This window comes from Mustela putorius, unplaced genomic scaffold (genome assembly GCF_011764305.1).
Source record: "Mustela putorius furo isolate JIRA1106 unplaced genomic scaffold, ASM1176430v1.1 tig00001492_pilon_pilon_pilon, whole genome shotgun sequence".
Lineage (NCBI taxonomy): Eukaryota > Metazoa > Chordata > Mammalia > Carnivora > Mustelidae > Mustela > Mustela putorius.
Window position 1 is genome coordinate 284180 of NW_025421765.1, and position 7477 is coordinate 291656.

Consider the following 7477-nt stretch of genomic DNA (forward strand, 5'->3'; position numbering starts at 1 on the left):
GCTTCTCCCTCTCCCACTCCCCATGCTTCGGTTCCCTCTCTCCCTCTGCTTCAGTTCCCTCTCTCAAATAAATAAATAAAATCTTTAAAAATTTTTTAATATAAAAAAATCAAGTAGTTAACACATAGTGTATTCTTATGTATTTATGTACTATGTATGTATTATGTATATTATGTATTATCCTGTAGTTTCAGGATAGAATTTGGTGACTCATCTGTTGCGTACAACACCCAGTGCTCATCACATCCGTGCCCCCCCTTAATGCCCGTCACCCCATGACCCCATCTCCCTGCCCACCTCCCTTCAGCAGCCCTCAGTTTGTTTCCTGGAGTTAAGAGTCTCTTATGGTTTGTCTCCCTCTCTATTTTTATCTTACCTTATTTTTTCTTCTTTTCCCCTAAGCTCATCTGTTTTGTTTCTTAAATTCCACATATTAAGGAGATCATATGATAATAGTTCTTCTCTCATTGACTTATTTCACTCAGTATAACGCCCTCCAGTTCCATCCACGTCGTTGCAAATCACATCAGGTCTTTCGATGTGCATATATATTCATTCGAGGATATCAAACACAGCTTCACATTTACTTCTACTTTTTTCTCTATAAACTCCTAACTAATTTGCTTTTTCAAGGCTCATAGATTTTGAGAAAATAAGGCAAGATCAACCACTTTTATTACATTAGCTTTGGGGCATAATATATATATTTGTTATGGAATCGTATATATACACGATTATGAACAATGAAGGAAACATAATAATAATTATCATAATTAGTGATATTAATAATGTAATTAAAAGAGGAACAGCCACAACACCACTGAAAACTTCCTGTGTGCCAAACACTGAGTGCAGTGATGTAAATGGATTTTCTTGTTTAATCCCCACAAAAACTAAGTTTGCAAAAGCTTAATTGCCCAAATCCATTGTTTATGACTTATTTTCAAAGCCAGTTCTGTACAACTCTAAAATCCCAGCCCAGGCACTAACTTAGCCCCAAAACTATTCATTTATTTTTTGGTAATAATTAAGAAATCACAAATTTTGGTCCCAAATCAATTTTTTTAAAAAGTCCATCAATAAATGCAAGCTGCTGAAAGATTGACTTAAACACTTGGTAGAGATTTTAAAATAACATAATCTAATCCGGGGAAATGGGCTGAGAGCTCACAGGGGCGTTTTCTGGAGATGCGCACGTAGCATCTCTATCCGAGAAAGAAAACCATCCTCAGGGAGCCTGCGCTCCAGAACTCGGGCATCGCCGACCTTTTATGTAGGACGTTCACGAAGAAACGTCTTAAATGAAAGCTAACATCGGACTCGGAGAGTCTTTGCCCAAAGGCAGACACACACACGTGGCCAGCTTCTGCGGTCAGCTTCTTCCTAAGGCCATGTCCTCCTCGAGAAGCCTGGCTGCGGGCGGAGCCTCGTGAGGGATGCGGGAGATCGGGATCATCCGGGGCAGGGGAACGGGATCATCCAGGGCAGAACAGGATTGTCTGGGGCAGGAGAACTCTGCCTCTGCAGGGCCTCGGAAGCACCAGGCAGGGGCGCCTCAAGAAACAAACCGAGCGACCCCCATTCCCAGAGGACAACTGTGCACAGCTAAGAAGATGGCTTTCCACTGGAGAAAAAGGGGGTATTTTTTTTCAGCTGGTGACAGGGAATGAGGTGGGGGACAGGCTGTCAGGGGACTGCTAGAGTCCCCAAAGGCTGAGTCCCTGGGACTCAAAGGGACACTTCCTTAGGAAGCCACTTGCGAGTCCCCAGGATTCCTGAGGCTGCTCAGAATGGGAACAGTCTGTCCCTCCCTTTCATTTAACCAGTATCCTTTTTTTCTTTAAGTTGAAGTATGGTTGACTTAAAATGTTATATTAGTGTCAAGTGTATGACATAGTGATTTGACTTTTACACATGTTATAAAATACACGCCAGGTAAGTGTCCCCACCATCTGTGGCCACACAGTGTTATCACATTACTGACTGTGTTCCCTGTGCGGCACTTTTCATTGCTGTGACCGGTTCATTTTATAACTGGAAGTGACTCAACCCCCTTTACCCATTTAGCTCATCCTCCAACCCCCTTCCCTCTGGCAACCACCGATTTGTTCCTTGTATTTAAGAGTCCGTTCTTTTTATTTTGTTGTTTAGATTCCGCATGTAAGTAAAATCGTATCTTATTTGTCTTTCTCTGTCTGACTTTTTTCAGCTACCACGACACCCTGTACGTCCAGCCAGTGTGTCTAACAAACAGAGGCCCCAGAATTTTCACAGTATAGTCTTTTGCTTCCTTGGTTAAGTTTATTCCTAGGTATTTTATTATTTTTAACCAATTATAAGTGGGATTCTTTTCTTCCTTTCTTTCTGCTACTTCGTTATTGCTGTATATAAATACAATAGATTTATGTATATTAATTTTGTATCCTACAACTTATCTGAATTCATTTGTCAGTTCTAATTTTTATTTTAGTGGAGTTGATAGGGTTTTCTTTTTTCTTTTTAAATAGTATTATAATGTTATTAAAATGAAAAGACAATATTCAAAATAATGCAACAGAAATGAATAAAATCCTTTGTCCAACACTGTACACATAATGCAGAAATCAGTGCATTTTTTCTAAAGCATGTCTTAACCTTCATTTAGTTCATACTAAAATATAAGCTTTAAATAGCTCAAATCTTATCATTCAGCAGTTTAAACTGTAAACAGCTTGTTGAACTGTTAAGAGAACATTGTAGTAACGTACCTCTGTTAGTGAGCACCTTCTCTTTTGTGCTTGTCTCTACAAGATCCACACCTCGAAGCGTGTGGAAGCCCCAGCGCACGTGACAGGTCTCACTGAGTCCGGGTGAAGCAGCCAATCGGGATGGTCCCAGAAGCAGGAAGATGCTATTGTGACCTGTGCCATTAAGACATACTGTGCTCTTGGTCACAAGTGTTTCACTCAAAAAGCAAACAATCCCCGGGAAATACTGAATAGGAACCAGCAACACAAGGCCAGCTTGTGCTGTATTTGTGTATTAATACAATCTTAAAAAAAAACAAACAAACAACAAAACACCAACACAAAACCACAACACATGCTCCCAGTGACTCTGTCACACAGCTGTTTCACGATTGCTTAAAACTGACTTCCTGACCACGGGCAAACGGTCTGCTTCTCCACAGGACCTGAACCTGCCCTCCTTCCGCAGCTGCGAGGCCCGCGCTACGATGGGCCACGCTAGTGGGCAGAACAGAGCAGGAACTGTCAGGAAAAATGATTTATGGATTCTGGAACCTTCTCATTTGTCAAGGTGTGAGACATGTGCACAGGTGAGAACATGGCTGCCAAGCACACTGCCAACCTCCCCTCAACGGAGCAGAAGGCAAACTGGAGGGACCCAGGCCTCGGGACGATTTTTAAACTGGGCAGGAAGGGCCACGGGACAGATGTGGGCCCCGCCCTCAGTGGCACAGTCTGTTTGCAGAAATAAAGGAGACAGAACTTCATGGGCCCGAGAGCCAGATCCTTTCAAACTGACTAAGCAAAAATGGTTTTGGGTTTTTTTGGTTGTTTACTGTTTTTTGTTTTTTTAATGATTCTGATCTAAACAATACTGTGTTTTCTTTCCATTTGCTCAATTTTCAGTCAGGAGTCGTCCTCCAGCTTGTTTTAACATTCTGAATACATGTTACTCTAAGGTAGCAACTAATTGGTTATCCCGTGACTACGGCCCGTGGCTGCCACACAGGCTTCTATAGGTCTCTAATGTATACACACATCGAAGGTTCCCCAGCCTTCCCTCCCCGCCGGCACAGCTTTCCGTTCTAGGTTGGAACAGACTTTCCTGCAACGCCAACAAAATCAGGGCTTCCCAGCCTGAGGGCGCCTGGTGGCTGCTCTGACCCTCTCTCTAAGACGGAGGGTTCAGCTATTCTGCTCTGCGATCTGGAGCACTCCCCTGTGAATCTCCACTGAATGGGAGAGTGGCTTGCCAACCATCTGCTCCCAGGGAGCCCCTGCTGAACCACGACCGCAGAGCCTAAGGAGAAACCACATAGGACAAGTGTTTGCGCTTCATGTGGCCACCGAGGTCCAGTTTTGTTTTTGGATCCGGTTTGATGACACCGCAGTCAGCAGACAGGGGCTGGGGTTGGGGGCCTGTGTGTGTTTCTTCTGCTTCCCGAAAAAACTTTTCATATTTGTCCAGGTACGGGGGTCTCTCAGGTAGTAGGTAATAATGCGTCGAGCTGACCTTCTTCCCATTTTCGATAATGGGCAGAATGCAAGGAACCTTATTGGCAGATCCTTCGCTGTTCTGTCTCTGCAGAGCCTTGCTGCTGACGTCGAAAGCGAAGCTCTGCGTGGGAGGCATGACCCCGTTGAGGTAAGACGGGAGGCTCCTGGGGCTGGGTGTGCGCGAGTTACTGCGGGATAAAGGTTCTCTCGGTGGCACTTTGGGAGGCCTGTCTTCGTCACTGTAGGTGCTGGAAGTAACCTCTGCTGACCACCTTCTGTAATCCGGCTTCACGGGCCGGGGAGGTATGGGGACCCTGGGGTACACCTCGGGTTTGTCTTCGTCTGAGTTGGGAGAAGCTCTGTGTATGTAGCTGGACACCCTTATGGCGGGCTTGTTGAAAGACCCGGCCGGTCCCGAATGCGACCCTCGCAGTCTCCGGTGGCTCTGGGGCGGGGGAGGATTTGAACTTTGCACCGCGCCGTGCGGCTCGGGCGCCTGGCTGAGGTCGGCCGCGGAGACCGCCGGGGTGTCGAAGTACGCGTAGTTGATCTGTCCACACCCGCGGAAGCTGCGCCGGCCGGGGACGTCGTATCTGAAGCCGGAGAGCGCGCAGTCTCGCAGGAGCAGGTCGGTGTCCGAGCTGGTGAGGAACTCCACCTCGCAGTCGGCCTCGTCCAGGGCGAGGTCCTCCGAGATGGGCAGCGGCGGGAGCGGCCGCGAGCCCCGGTCGCAGAGGGCCGCGCAGGGGAAGGGGGACGGGGGGGGCTCCTCCCGGGGGTGAGGGGGGGGGGGGGGGGGCGGGGGACGCGCACAGCCAGTTCACCGAGAGCCGCCGCAAACCGCACACCACGCGCTCCTCTCCTCGCTGCGCCGGGCGGGATGACCAGCGGGGCCAGGCTGGGCTTCTGGGCGGGGCCGTCCCTCGCCGCAGGCGTCGCCGGGTGCCCGAGAGACGCGAGGTGCTCCTGGGCCGTGGAGTTGAGGCTGTAGGCATCGTGAGGCCAATGTTCAAAAAGTGATTTTCAACTCACTGCGGCTGCCCCAGCAGGTCCTCACGGTCCTCATGGCTTGGCCATCGTCATCCAGTTTTTTTTTTTTTTTTTTTTTTTTTTTTTAAAGATTGATTTTCAAACTCACTGCGGCAGAGGGAGAAGCAGGCTCCCCCAGCAGGTCCTCGACGGTCTGGGATCTCAGGCTTGGCCATCGTGCAGATATCCAGTTTTTAATGGGACTCTAATCTCCTGAGCAGCAACTCCTGCCGTGGACATGGTGTCTTACTCTGGGAGGTCTCCACGCTTGAGGCTGAGGGATCTGCGGTCAACCAGTAGCCTGCATTCCCCCCGCGGAGCCTCGGCTGCCCCACGGCGCCCTCCCGCGCATGTCCGTCCCGGCTGGCTCAGCGCCGCGGGCTCAGGGGCCCGGACACCGCGCAGGCGCCTCGCCACTCGCTGGCCGCCGCACCCCACTTGTGCTCCCCGCTCGCACTTGTCCGCGGATAGGGTTTTCTATTTATAGTATCATGCCAGTTTATTTGCTGGCTGTCAGTTTTCTTTTTTTTTTTTTTTTTTTTTTTTTTTTTTTTTTTTTTGCCATTTGCAAACAGGGAGAAGTTTGCTTGTTATGAATTTGGACATCTTTTATTTCTTTTTCTTGTCTATGTGCTGTGGCTAGGACTTCCAGTACTATGTTTAGTGAAAGCGGTGAGAGTGACCCTCATTTTGTTTCTGATCTTAAGGGGAAAGCTCTCAGTTTCTCATCATTAAATGTAATGTTAGCTGTGGGCTGTTTGTTTGTTTTATAGAGAGCCTTTATTGTTTTGAGGTGAGTCCCTTCCACACCTACTTTGCTGAGAGTTTTTTATTATGAATTGATGTTGTATTGTATCAGATGTTTTCTCTGCCATCTCTTGAGATGATTGTGTGTCTTTTCATTCTTTCTCTTGTTAATGTGATATAGCATATTCACTGATTTATAGGGGAATATTGAACCACACTTAAATTCCTGGAATAAATTCTACTCTATCATGGTGGATGATTTTTTTTTTAATGTATTCTTCAATTTGTTTCATTCAAGTTCTTTTGAGAGTTTTTGCAACCATGTTCCTCAGAGAGGCTGGTCTGCAGTTCTTTTTTTTTTTTTTTTTTTTTTTTTTTTTTTGTGGTGTCTTTGGTTTTGGTATTAGGGTTATGTTGCAAGTTTTCCGCTCTCTTCCACTTTCTGGAATAATATGAGAAGAATACATTTCAGCTCTTCTTTAAGTGTTTGGTAGAATTCACCTGTGAATTCACTTGGTCCTGGACTTTGTTTGCTGAAAGTTTTTTGATTACCAATTAAATTTCATTACTAGTAATCAGTCTGTTCACATTTTTTATTTCTTCCTGATCCAGTTTTGGAAGATTCTGTTTACAGGAATTTATCCATTTCTTCTAGGTTGCTTCACTTGTCAGCCTACAATTTCTCATATTATTCTCACACAGTCCTTTGTATATTCTCCCCTTTCATTTCGATTTCTATTTATTTGAGTCCTCTCTCTCTTTTTCTTGATGAGTCTTGCTAAAGGTTTATCAATTTTGTTTATCTTTTCAAAAAAACAGCTTCTAGTTTCATTAATGTTTTCTATTTTTTGAAGTATTTATTTCATTTATTTCTGCTCCAAACTTTATTATTTCTTCTTTTCTACTAGTTTTGGGCTTTTTTTCATAGCTGCTTTAGATGTAAGGTTGGGTTATTTATTTGAGATTTTTCTTGTTATATGAGGTAAGCCTGTATTGCTACAGTGTTCCCCTTTAGAGCTATTTTTGCTGCATCCTAAAGGTTTCAAACTGCTATGTTTTCATTTTCATTTGTTTCCATGTGTTTTTTTATTTCCTCTTTGACATCTTGGTTGATGCCCATTATTTGGAAGCCTGTGGTTTAGCCTCCATTTGTTTCTTCTTGTAATTGATTATTCTAGTTCCATACCACTGTGGTCAGAGAAGATGCTTGGTCTGAGTTCAGTCTTCTTAAATTTACTGAGACTTGTTTTGTGACCTAACGCGTGACTTCTCCTGGAGAAGGTTCCCTGTGCACTTGCAAAGAATGTGGGTTCTGCTGTTTTGAGTGAACTATTCTGTTGGGTCTGTATATATGTTGGGTCTGTGTGGTCTAATGTGTCATTGAAGCCACTGTTGCCTTGTGGGTCTTGTGCTTGGATGATCTGTCCTTATGTAAGGGGGATGATAAAGTCCCCTGCTGCTGTACTGCTGTCAGTCTC

General features: G+C 45.4%; 1 pseudogene; it reads right to left on the reverse strand.

Annotated features, from left to right (window-relative positions):
* Positions 1 to 3545: 3545 nt before the first annotated feature.
* LOC123394112 lies at positions 3546 to 5685 on the reverse strand (annotated as a pseudogene).
* Positions 5686 to 7477: the final 1792 nt, after the last annotated feature.